Source organism: Olea europaea, chromosome 21, assembly GCF_002742605.1.
Source record: "Olea europaea var. sylvestris chromosome 21, O_europaea_v1, whole genome shotgun sequence".
Classification (NCBI taxonomy): domain Eukaryota; kingdom Viridiplantae; phylum Streptophyta; class Magnoliopsida; order Lamiales; family Oleaceae; genus Olea; species Olea europaea.
In genome coordinates, this window is record NC_036257.1 from 7806869 (window position 1) to 7821112 (window position 14244).

The following is a 14244-nucleotide window of genomic DNA, read 5'->3' on the forward strand; positions in this document are numbered from 1 at the left end:
GGGTGGAGAGGTTAGCTACGCCCATGGCCCAACAACGTACCCGCCAAGCCCCCGGCTTTTTTTTCTCAAAAGGAGCTACAATGTGAAGAAATGGTTGGTATCAACAGGAGAATCATTCTAAAAACAAATTAATTTCCTCAATCAAATGGACTTATGCTAACCAACTTAGTGGGGCTCGTTACAACCTTTATCAAGACATGGTTTTATTTCAAGAAAATAAATGGCGACAACCTAACAAACCATACCGACATTTTGATTCTAATGGTCCTCCTCTCCCTTTTGTCTTTATCCATTTCTTTCCTGTTTTTGTCAAACATGAAATTTCTTTCCTTTATTTCCCCCTGTGAACATAAAAATACTTGCACTTGTATTCACGAGGCTTTGTGAAGTGTAAAGAATTTTTTCAACTATATCAAAATTACGAGGGAAAAAAAGAAGCTAGGATTCTTTATTTAATGTTTTTTTAAAAACTTTTTACTACACTAAAAAGTTAATTTTGAAATGAAAATTCCTGAGGTTATTGAACGTAAATCTTTGCATAAGCCTATGCAAATAGGGTTAAAAGCAGTAGATAGTCTAGTTTCCGTAGGTCTTGGTCAAGAAGAACTTATAATCGATGATCCACAATTAAATAAATAACTATTACTATTGACATAAATGATCTAATTCCCACGATGGCGCTCATGGTGGGTATCATAACTCATGCTTACCGTGAGCACTAGATCAAAGCCGTTGCTACTGATGCCCTAATAAACCAAAATTAATTGAACTCAAAGACCAACTTGAGATTGAGATATTATATTGTATCTATCTAGCAATTGGGTAGAAGCTCTTGACTATGGCACGATTAGTTTAAATTTAAAAAAGCGATGCTTTATAATTTTCAATTATTGTAGCAGCCATCTCTTTGAATCTTGCTCCTCTACAAAATTTGGCCCCATATTATGGATGCGTCGTGTGGGAGTGTTTCTGCAATAATAAAATCGACGACATATAAATAATCGACAACGATCTTAGTAAGCAAGACATGACATATCAATATATGTAATTATTGTTATTCCGACCACTAGGTCATAATGCTTTTGCAAGGAATGCTTTTTATTTACATATTTGTGGACATATTGTAATCATCTCTATGTTATCTTTATATTCTCTCTGGTCCATCGCATATCCATTCCTTGTGTTCGATCGTCCCACTTCAAAATTTGCATGATTTTCTACTTAAGAGGTCCAAAATGAGAAGGGTAAATGAAACTGAGTAAGCGACTGATAGGAAGAGAAATTGAGTAGAGTAATTTTGACAAAATAAAGCCATTTTACATTATCTCCCTCTAACTTGACTTATCAAGACAATAACCTTTTAATGAGATTATACAAAACATTAATTTTTCTTTCCACAATAATATTGAAAGCACTTAGTTGTTTCAATTTGGCCTAGTCAATGTCATGGCTATCCAGTTATGGACCAACTAACATCCCAATTTATTGATTCTCAAGATGTTTGTACATAAAGGTTGGGTCCATTTATAATCATGGAGTTTGATTAGATTATTAAAGATAATTAATTAAATATAAATTACCAAACAAGTGCAAGGAGAAATAGAAAAAAAAATGCATAAAATAAAAATAATAGAGTTTAATAAAGGATATTAAATTAATGTTTAATTATTAGTTTGAATAATTGGGCTACATGATTCCACAATTATTGGTAGATAGGAACATCACCAGCCTCCGCTAATATCATTATCAACAAAGAATACTGATTAATTTTATTATTATTTCTTTATGATGCAGGTTGTCGCGCAATAATTTTAGAATGAAAACAGCAAAAAATAATAATAATAATTATTATTATTATGTTTGTTTGGTGGTTCGAACCCTGGTGCTGTATATTACTGTACGGAAAAATTGACCATTGACACATGCTAAAAGGAATACAAACTAACTTTGGTCCCGGCGGGGCTCGAACCCGCGACCTTCGGCTCATAAGACCAACGCTCTAACCAACTGAGCTACGGGACCTTTGTATCTTAGATTAAATTTATATTTTTTTATATATGCTCCAGCAGAGTGACAACTCACATATCATTCGAAGTTTAAAATAAGCACCAACGACTTTGAGGATTTTCAAAATAATGTTTATTGAAATTTACATTTTAGGAAGAGACAGATAATTATGACTTGTCTGTTTAACCTAGAAATAAAATAACAGTTAAAGATATCTCGTATCTGCTCATTTCCAAATTTTGTATTTATCGTTTATGTAAATTAGTTTAGTATAAGCATATATTCAAATTTTGTTATCTCTCGTCTCTATGAAAATTATGTTGTCGACTTTTAATATAAAACATAAATAATTTACATTTACCTGTTCTTTATGCACTAAAAAAAACCTAACCCAATGTATTCTTGATAATTAGGCCTTTATGTCTAGACTAAAAGTTGCACATTCTTTAATAGGGATGGGCAAAACCTAAGTCAACTCGCTCAATCTGATCGACCCAAACCAACCCGATCGGTTTGGGTTGGTTTTTTAAGTTCAATTGGGTTGGGTTGGGTTGGGTTTCGAATTATGATTTAAAACCCAACACAAGCCAACCCGATGAATTAAAAAATAATAATATCTAAAATGAAAAAAAACCTAAATAAACACAATAATAAAGATATGAAAAGGACTTATAATTTATAAACGTCCATTTTTTTTTTTTTATATATAGATTGATTCCTATGAACACAATTTACAAATGAAATGTTATTTCATAATAAAGTAAAAATTAAAAAGATAATGATGAATGAATAAATCCCAAAAAATTGTAAAAAATAATAATAAATACTTCATAAATTTTAAATTTATTTATACATCATTTTTCAAAAAGAATTTCTTAAATAGGTATTTAAAAAAAATCATAGATTTTCAAGTAATTTCAAACTGTAAAAATTTATCTAAATTTAACAAAAATATAATCGAATCCAACTTTAATTGGACTGAAATCCAAACCGACCAACCCAACCCAAACTTGATCGGGTTGGGTTCGGTTGGATTTAAACCATTAATTGGGTTGGGTTGACTTTAAATAAAACCGATCTTGTTGGGTTGGGGAAAAAATCGACCCGACCCGACCCGACCCGACCCATGCCCACCCTACTCTTTAACAAGGCTTTAATAAAAAAGATAGGATAGAGACAGTTTAACAACTAACAAGGCTTTATTTCTCAGTTTTGTTCTTAAGAAATTAAGCATGTTCTCCTCAGTCTCCATCTCTAGGCAAAAAGTTGTATGTCTAGAAATACGAAAATTGTCAAGTAGAATTTGGACCTGTCACTGATGGAATAAAACTAAAAGTAAAACAAATGTAAGCAAAGATCATATAGATACTCACATAACACTTTTAACTCTCACCCTATTCGAAAGAATCTTAAAATAAATCTTTTTCAGAACAGCACATCTGGGGGAATTGTAGTAACAGAAAGAAACCAGTCAGCATCATGTTTGCTTTGCTAAGTAATGCAGCAGCATCTACTATTCGACTTCCTCAACAAGAATACAGAAATGGAAAATGAAATAATTTCCTAAATAAAATACGTGTGTAATTAAAAATAACTAGGAATATCAACTTCTTTTCTTCAGAACTTAGCAAGAAAAAATCCCCCCAACCAGGAAAACAAAAATCAGGTCCATCTCAAGCAGCTTTGAAGCTTTCCGAAAAGAGTTCGCAGTTTCGTATTTGCTGCAACCAAATCAATGACAAGTTTGAGATATGGGTTTTTTTTCTTCTTGTATCTTACAAGAACAAAATCAAGCCTGATGAAATTCATACCGAGTTTGAAACAGAAGGAGATATTTTCTCCCGTGCCCGCTTGAAGTGTATATCTTTGATGGTCCATGGTGCACCATCTGAAATTTCATTCCTCGATTTCTGTTTATCCTCAAGAGCTAACAGAGCAGCTTCATCCATCTGTCATAAATAAGAAGAGCAGATCTTGAGATTGATCATGATAAGGTAAGAGCATTTACATCAAGAAAAAAAAAATGAAATAAAATGCAAATCCCATTTTCTCACTCGAACCACATTAAAGTCCTATCAATTTTCTTTAGGATGACTTATTTATACTACCCAAACCTTAAGAATGCAATTTCTCGCCACCTTTGTCATGTGCACTTAACTTCACTAATTACTCACACCTATCAATTACGAACCTCAAATCTACTTCCAACTATTCATTTTAATTGAATACTAATAGTAATCAATACTAGTTTTGCTAAAAAATCCTAATCATTTGAAGAAAACAATCAAGTAAGTACAAACAAACCAGAGCAGACAGGTCGGCTCCACTGAAATTTTTACAAGCATCATTGCTTCCAATTGCCATCAAATCCACCTTTGCATCTATAGGTTTCTTCCTTCCAAGAGCCGTCAAGATTAAACCACGCTCATATGAACTGGGGAGTGAGACATATATATGTTTCCCTAATCTTCCTGGTCGAAGGAGGGCACGGTCCACGACTTCAGGCCTGACATTGTATTTTCAAAATCAAAGATGTTAAAGCACAATAGATGAGTCCCACAGTAATTCTCCAACACAAATAACAATTTGTACCTATTCGTGGCACCAATTACGTAAACACTTTTTCGCGGTTCTGCACCATCTAGCTCTACCAATAGCTGCAGTGATATGGCTTTGATTTCAGTTCTATATCTAGTCATATACACAATAATGGAGGATACAAGTTGGCAAGAAAGCATTTAACAAGACATTTCACAAACCTGATTCAAGAGCTGCTCAACAACCCCTCCCCATTCTTGACCGCGTCTAGTTGTCAAAGCATCCACCTGATAAGATGTTGAACATCAACACAATCCCAGTTTCCACCAAATTCGCTGAAGAATGTCAATAATCACTCATTTCTGCTAACTGTACTTTTATACCTATATTCTGTGTAGGCAGATTAATTATGAGTTATCAAGGAACTATTAAAAGGGGAGGCTAGTAGGACTCTTGGCTTCTAGCAAGCTGTGTGAAGAAGGTGTACATTCAATTTTGGTTTCTCAACATCCATGATGATTTTGATGTCTATACATTCTTTAATATAGTCACAATCCAAGGAGTCTCATTTCTACACACTAATTTACAAAAGCATCACTTGCCTAACCAAATCATTTGAGATGAAAAGTTGTTACAGAAATAGAAAAGGAGCACCTCATCAAAAAAAAGGATGCACGGAGAACACATCCTAGCACGACTGAATATTGTCCGAACAGCCAACTCACTTTCACCAACATATTTATTGAGAAGTTCAGGTCCCTTGACAAACAACAAACAATGTAAGAGAGCAATGAAATTCATTATTGGCAAACAAAAACTAGTGAAGTTCCAACAGGTCTCAACCTTAATATGAATGAAACTTGCTCCTGATTCGTTGGCAACCGCTTTGGCAATTAATGTTTTTCCACAACCCGGAGGACCATAAAGCAAAATTCCCATCGCTAAATCTATCCCAAATTCCTGAAAGTTAACCAATTAATCTCAAACCCTTAAACTTGGGATATCCAATTAGCATAGGAAAAGTAGATGAATTCTTGTCAAAATGTCTACAGAGGAACAAATTATAACGAATGAAAGAGATGGTAACTGCTCAAAAAGTGAAGTGCCAAGAATCCCATACATATGCAGAGAAAAGTGAATTTACATTGAAGGATTTCCAAGATTATGTACTTTCTTGCTTAGCAAAGAATTTTCTTGAGAAATTTAATTTTATTGAGTGATGGAAATATTTTGTAAGCATTGCCCTTGAACTTAATGGAATTTCTTCTAGATTTAGTACCCGCCATGAAATTTTAATTAGAACATGCACCACCAGATGTAAATATGCAAGTTGCAGCAAAGTAAATATTTTTTTGGACCATTTATGGGATGGACAACATTACATTACTTGCCATGCTTTGGACTCTTGGGTCCATTCTTCTTTCTTGCCCAAGCCTACTCATTGAGCTTGTGGGCTACCAAAAGGGTTTTCAGATTTATATATACATATATATGCTCTCTTTGATGTGCGAATAGAGTGAACGAGATTGAAAAATTGGATTTAAAAGAACCCTAGCCTTCCTGTCTCGTTTTCTATCTGATTTGCAGGTTGTTCATTGATCTCCCATGGCTTCTAATCAAGTTTTACTAACCATTGGAGGCATGTTTTCTTTTATTATTGTTCATCACATGCTATAACTATGAAAAGAAATTATTGTCACAATATACATAAGAGGTAATTTTCATTCATACAGTCAATAGGTGGGTTACAGGGTTTATATAGGAAAAAAACTCCTAATTTTGGATAATCACAAATCTGTAGCTAATTAATTGATTTTACACATAATTGCCTAATTCTATTCCCTTAAAATGATACAATTTTATATGATTTATGTTTCCAGAAAAAGATTTCTAACAGCTCACGCCAACACTCCCCCTCAAGTTGATGCATACAGGTCTCTGATGCCTAACTTGTCAAGTGAGTTGTGAAAGTCCTTACTTGAAACTGCCTTTGTGAGTATGTCTGCTAGTTGATCCTCGGACTTTACAAAAGGAAAACGAATTGTCTTTGCTACCAAGTTTTCCTTGATGAAGTGTCGATCTATTTCCACATGTTTTGTTCTATCATGTTGAACCAGGTCATGAGATATGGCAATGGCAGCTTTGTTGTCACAGTATAGATCCATCTCAGTAATAGGAGCAAAGCCAAGTTCAGTAAGCAGTTTTCTGATCCAGAGGAGTTCACAAAGTCCTTTGGCCATTCCATGAAACTCCGCTTCAGCACTCGATAATGATACTACTTTTTGCTTCTTACTTCTCCATGTTACGAGATTACCGCCTACAAACAAGAAGTAACCTGAGGTAGACCTCCTATTTGAAATGTTCCCCGCCCAATCTGCATCTGTATAGCCATCAACTTTCAAGTGATCATTCTTTGAAAACATCAGTCCCCTCCCTGGTGAGAACTTTAGATATCGAAGTATTCGAGTCACAGCATCCATGTGGTCTTTGCTAGGGCTATGCATAAACTGGCTAACTACACTTACGGCATGGGCAATATCTGGACGAGTATGAGACAAGTATATAAGTTTGCCAACTAATTTTTGATATCTCCCTTTATCCGTTGGCACTTGATCTGAACACTCACTCAGCTTAAGGTTTTGAGTGATAGGAGTATCTGCTGGTTTACATTCCAACATCCCCACCTCAGCCAGCAAGTCTAGCACATATTTTCTTTGGGATAGGAATATGCCTTGTCTTGATCTAACCACTTCAATTCCCAGGAAATACTTGAGGCCTTCCAAGTTCTTTATCTCGAACTCAGACGCCAGCTGTTTCTGAATTCTGGATATCTCTTCTTTATCATCCCCTGTGATAATCATGTCATCCACATACACTATCAATGCAGTTACTTTGCCTCCATTATGGTTAAGAAAGCGTGTATAGTCTGAGTCACTCTGTTTGAACCTATATTTCTTCATTGCCACACTAAATCGTCCGAACCATGCTCGAGATGACTGCTTCAAGCCATATAATGCTCGCTGCAATTTACACGCGACATTTTGTGAAGACCCTGTATAGCCCGGAGGGAGGTCCATATAGACTTCTTCTTCGAGGTCACCATGAAGAAATGCATTCTTCACATCAAGCTGATGTAGTGGCCAGTCAAGATTAGCAACGAGGGACAATAGTATTCTAGCTGTGTTTAGTTTAGCAACTGGTGAAAACGTCTCTTGGTAGTCTATCCCATATGTCTGTGTATACCCCTTCGCGACTAGCCTTGCTTTGTACCGCTTAATGGATCCATCTGCCTTGTGTTTGATGAAAAATACCCATCTGCATCCTACTGTCTTCTTTCCTTTAGGTAATGGAACTAGTATCCACGTGTTATTCTTTACTAGTGCCTCCATCTCATCTTTTATTGCCTGAGTCCATTTGGAATCTGATAAGGCATCCTGAATTCCTGTTGGAACATGATTAGAAGAGAGAACATGTACAAAAGCTTTCAGTGGATCAGATAACTTCGTGGTGGATACATAGTTAGCAACTGGATATCTTGATCTTCATTTTTCAATGTCTGGAGAGTATCTGCTTGGCGGTTTGTCTCGATTATGCCTGAAAGGTAAATTATAGCCACCAGGAGTATCTAAATTGCTTATATGTGAAGGAGTGCTTACCTTAGAGATATTCTCAGGAGATGGGCTTGCGGATACTGAAGAGAAAAGGGGCTCTGGTTTGGTGGAGTTTGGTTCAGCTTCTACAGTTGGTTCCGGATCTTAAGTCATATCATTCCTTAAGTCAATATCGATCGGAGCTGTCTCTATCTCAGTATTATTTGACCACTCAAACTTCGACCAATTCAACTCTTCATCCCTTGTCTCCCCCTGAAGAGGAGAATTGGATGTTGGAGAAAAAAATGTGTCAGCCTCCGAGAAGGTAACATCCATAGTTACATAGGTCCGTTTGGAGGATGGATCATAGCACCGATAGCCCTTTTGATGTGTAGCATATCCCACAAAAAGACATCGGAGAGCACATGGGTCAAGTTTTGTCCGTTGATTCTTGTGAAGATATACATAGGCCACACAACCAAATACTCGAGGAGAGAGCATTAGAGTTGGTGGTAGAGCAACATAGGATGATAAGACCTAGAGTGGAGTCTCAAAATTTAAGACTTTAGAGGACATCCGATTGAGTAAGTATACAGCTGTGGACACTGCATCAGGCTAGTAACAGTTTGGAACATAGGTTCCATGAAGGAGAGCTCTTGCAGTTTCAAGAATATGTCGATTTTTCCGTTCAGCAACGCCGTTTTGTTGAGGGGTTTGAGGGCAAGACGTATCTTGAATGAGACCGTTTTGTTCAAAGTAAGTGCGAAACCATTGGTTGATAAATTCACCACCATTATCGGAATGAAGAACTCTTAGTTTGGCAGATAACTGAGTTTGAATCATGGCATGGAATGACTGAAATACTTTGAACACTTCATCTTTATTTTTTAGTAGATAGAGCCAGGTCATGCCAGTGCAGTCATCAATAAATGTAACAAACCAATGAACCCCAAACCTTGTAGCAATAGGTAAAGGGCCCCACACATCAGAATATACTAGGGAAAAAGGAATACTACTTTTATTCATGCTTGATTGATAAGAAGTGCGTTGACTTTTCGCTAAAATGCAGGTATTACATTTAAAATCAGAAACCTCCTTAAGAAAAAAGGCTAGGTAATAAATGCTTTAAATATCCGAATGATGGATGCCCAAGACGACGATGCCACATCCAAATCTGTCGTTCCTTCACATTACTCTGAACATGATGAGTGCGACCGATACTGAAATCCTCCATGTAGTATAACCCCTCTCTCTTAGTACCACGCCCAAGTATCTCCTTGGTGAAAATATCCTGAAGAAGACAAAATGTTGGATAAATAAGTACCACGCAATTTAATTCAGCCGTCACTTGGCTTACAGACAATAATTTATGTGAGAGTGATGGAACAAGTAAAGTGTGGGATAAATGTAGAGAGGGAGACAGAGATACAGAGCCAGCCCCGGTGACTGGGGAAATAACTCCATTTGCATTCGCAACCCTGTTGCGTCGAGGTGAGGTCCTCTGAATAAACTCTCTTTCATCATAAGTCATATGGTCAGTTGCCCCGGATTCAAATAACCATAAATTATTATTTTTGTCACTGGAGGATGTAACACAAGCTGAACCAAAATTACCTGGTTCTGATGAAGGGTCCGTATCCTAAAAATAATCATTTTCAGGAATCAAAGATAGTTGAGAGTTAGATGTTGCCATGGCCGCCTTGCCTATTCGCTTATTGGTGCCCGTCCCATTTTTGTTCTTTTTTTCCTATAACTCATGCCACCAATCGGGGTATCCATTAAGTTTAAAGCAGTTTTCTCGTGCGTGCTTGTTATTTCCACAGTATAAACACTTAATTTCCTCATCCAAACCCTTTAACTTATTTGACCCACTTTTATTTGGGTCTCCCTTTAAAGAATTTATTCCAGTAACAGCAAATGATCCCATCTTCACGCCTTTGGTTGCCAAGATCGCTCCAGGAAGACCATTGTCGGAGTCTGTAGAAACCATGACTGCTTGTCGTAGTGCCTCACGACGGACGTACGCATATGCTTGCTCAACGGTAGGAAACGGGTCCATCTGCAAAACTCCACTACAGATGCTATCGAGACGTTCATCGAGCCCATCAAGGAAGGTGTAAACTCTGTCTTCCTAGGTCAAATTATTGAAGTGGCGGATGTCAGCAGCACACTTCATCGGATTTGGGCGACGGAAGTCAATTCTGCGCCACAACCCCTGCAGTTCAATGTAATATTTCTCCACAGATCCGCCTGCTTGTCTTAGGCGACTCACCCTTCGTCGAAGATCATAGACTTGGGATTTATCATTTCCATCAAAGTATGTAGTGGCAATAGCATCCCAGACTTCCTTAGAAGTGTGGAAACGAATGAAATTGCCAATCAGAACAGGGTCCAACGAATTGATAATCCATTCCTTGATAATGGCATTTTCAGTTCGCCATTTTCGGAAGGAGGGATCAGTCGGTAGGGGTGGAGGTGTATCTCCATTAATGTAACCCAGTTTATCTTTTATGGAAATATACATTTCCATAACCTGGGACCATAGACCATAGTTTGTATCATTCAGTTTGATGCCAATCTGGGGCGAATTTTCAGTGAGTGGGGCTGTTATGTGTGTCTTGGTTAAGGCTTCGGAAATTTTGGTGGAAATATCTGTAAGTATAGCATCAGAATTAGGTGAAGATTGGCTAGGATCGGTGATGAAGTTGGGGTCTTCCATGTGTTTGTGAAAATGTTCATAAGAACCGGGCTACAGGTAACTTGGAGAAGAGGAACCAGGACCGTGTGTCCTACTCTGATACCATGTCACAATACACATAAGAGGTAATTTTCATTCATACAGTCAATAGGTGGATTACAGAGTTTATATAGAAAAAAAACTCCTAATTTTGGATACTCACAAATCTGTAACTAATTAATTGATTCTACACATAATTACCTAATTCTATTCCCTTAAAATGATACAATTATATATGATTTATGTTTCCAGAAAAAGATTTCTAACAGCTCACGCCAACAATTATCAAATCTATTGAAGTTTAGCAACCCATGAAAGCCAACCAAGCATTTCAAATGCAAATAAATAAATAAAAATAATAAAGTCACATAGCATTAAATTGTTTAGTCCCTATCTCAAAATCTACTAACAACACTAAATGATTAATTACTAAGGTAACAATCACCTCAAAATCTTCAGGATACTTGATCCGATTTACTATGTGACGGTCAATCTCTTTTCTCAGTGACCGAAGTCCACCAACACCCTCCCACTTTACACTTGGAATTGCAGAAAATCCTTCTCTTCTAGAAGAGGATTGAATCATTTTAGCAGCTTTCTACATACAAGTCGCAGCATCACTGTGTTTAGCAACTAATTGAAATGATGAAAAATGCATGTGAGGCACAATGGTATCTAGACAAATAATCAAATGCAACATCTATGTCCGTCCACGACCAAAAATTAAATTGAATTACACTTGGAATTTAAACTACATAACCAAGAAACAATTCATATTAATTACAGAACTAAACAAAGTATAGATTATAACTAAATAAATAAGATCCATTTGATAAAAAAAGCAGGAGAATGGAGGTAGGAAAGGAAAGAAGAAAAGGCATAGAATGTCAATATACATAATAAAATTTTCCATTTCCATTTAAAGCTGGCTTTCCACGTTACCTCAAAATCATCCATTGTGATGCTAAACATTTCTTTTTCTTCTGGTGAGAAAGGTTTCTTCCACCATTGCACCCCTTCTACAGGTTCTTTAGAAACCTCAGCCTTTCGTCCGTCTATTATCCGTTTCATGGCCAGATTGCCAGCATTTTTAGTAAATGCTACCAAGTCAGCTCCAACAAATCCTGTAGTGGACTTAGCTATCTTCAGAAGATCCAGAGCACCTTCTACTTTGAGATTTCGAGTAAGGACTGACAAAATATCAACCCTTGCACTTTCGTCTGGAACACCTATATAAATCTCTTGGTCAAACCGTCCAGGCCTCCTCAATGCAGGATCAATAGCATCAGGCCTATTTGTTGCTCCAATAACGAGTACATACCCAGGCCTGCAATCCGAACTCTCTGCGGTCCCACTTCCGGATGTGGGCTTGACAATTCTCGATGACTCATCCATGCATGACATCAATTGTGTCACTATTCGTTGCTCCATTACCCTATTCGAAATTTCTCGTTTAGTAGCTATCGCATCGATCTCATCTATGAACACAATGGATGGGGCTGTCCTCTGGGCCTTAGTAAATAGATCTCTGATATTTTCTTCTGATGTGCCTGAAACATTCAGCAAATAAAACATCTCAGCAAGCTTGAAAATTGTGTAAACAAATGCAGGAACAAAACCAATTCCATAATTGAAACCCCCACACATAATAGAGAAAAACTGAAACTGGGCAAATTGTGGCACTAGAAGCATATAGGAGGATAAGATTATATAAAATTATACACATTGTTTTATGTCTACCATGTCATCACTAGAAGTGAAGTCACAAATATGTATGTATAAACTCATGACAAAAATTCTCATCAATAAAACAAGGGATTTACGCATCATATGGAATTTTAGTTGAAGGGGCAGAAACCTGCAACAAGAAACAATTTTACCTGAAACTCCAGACACCAATTCAGTTGCACATATCTTATAAAAGGGATAACCGGTCTCATTGGCAATGGCATTTGCTAGCCTGGTTTTCCCGCACCCAGGTGGCCCGTGCAACAAGATCCCTAACATCGGTTCCACCCCAACATCCCGTGGCCCATGTGGGTGATAAAATGGAAAAATTACCTCATCTGTCAACTTCTCCAATATTTCACTCATCCCCCCTAAATCCTTAAACAATGGTCCATTAGTGTTATTGTCCCGAATGTCATTACTTTTGTTATTGATAAAAGTCAAACCACTACCTTGTTCAATTGAGTCATCCCCAGTTTTAGGTTTCTTGTTCATCAAATTTACCTCCTTGTTTTCGTTATTCACAACCTCCATTTCCAAAACCTCCTTATTTTCTCCCACTTTCCCCATTTTCTTTGATTCTTCATTATAATTATCACGCAGCATCGACTTCATCAAATCAAACTTGGGCTCAGATTTATCCTCATAAATAGAATCCTCCTCTGATGAGTTGTTCGATTCAGATTCAGAAGCACTGGTACTAGCAGCTGATGCCAACGAGGATGACGAACCAATATCATTCTCAAAATCATCGTTAATTCTCGCAGCCCTCCTTTTATTTTGCTGCTTTCTTATGAGTCGCGTTTTCTCTTCATCTTCCTCAACTTTCTTGGCCTCTTTCTTCTCGATGGGATCCCTTCATCATCGTATTCTTCATTATTACGATCATCCATATGTTCAAGTATTTGTTGAACCCCTTTAGTGAAAGGCTGGAGCTTGTGGCGTTCATATTCTCGGTAGGTGGAGCGAAGATATTCCACCAATTGATCGGCAGAAGCGTGTTTCTTTCCGCTCAACTCGATGCGCCGACGGAGGAGCCGATCGAATCCTCCGCCTCCTGGTTTCCGTTCTCTTTTTCTTACAAGATTCATCTTTCGTTTCTGTTTTGGAGTCATTGCTTTGACGGAAGCAACAAAATACAGAATAAGCGCAAATATTCTGGTCTAGGATTTATTCCATGCAGAAAATTAATTTGATTTAAATTTACCATAATTGCATTTATGTCCTTATTCATATTAGGGGAAAAAAAATATTATTTATTTGCACTTGCAATCCAGTAAAACTTTGACACTGGAAAGTCGTAGGAATTAGTATTTCTTCTAAGAAATAACTTGTAGCGTACTTTAATTGACTCCTTAACATTATTTCGCTTATATATTTTAATTTTCATAGTCTCCTGCTGTATTAAATTAATGGAAATTCTTCAAATCAAATTTTACTGTGAATAATTCTTGACGAATAATTAATAGATCTTTCGATAAAAAATCTCGGACTAATCTCAAACCCTATCAGATGTCACAATCTTGACTAATCTTTTCACGTCAGATTAATCTAAATTTACCTTTTTAGTTCTAGAAAATATATATAAAAAAAAACGTAAAAAATGATCATCATCATTTTTTAATAAATTAGTTTTCATTGTTC

General features: G+C 36.8%; 1 non-coding gene and 1 pseudogene across 1 annotated transcript; both read right to left on the reverse strand.

Annotated features, from left to right (window-relative positions):
* Positions 1-1948: 1948 nt before the first annotated feature.
* Positions 1949-2022, reverse strand: TRNAI-UAU. The gene has a single exon. It is a non-coding gene; the product is annotated as a tRNA-Ile (tRNA).
* Positions 2023-3343: 1321 nt separating this feature from the next.
* On the reverse strand, positions 3344-13722 carry LOC111370525 (annotated as a pseudogene).
* Positions 13723-14244: the final 522 nt, after the last annotated feature.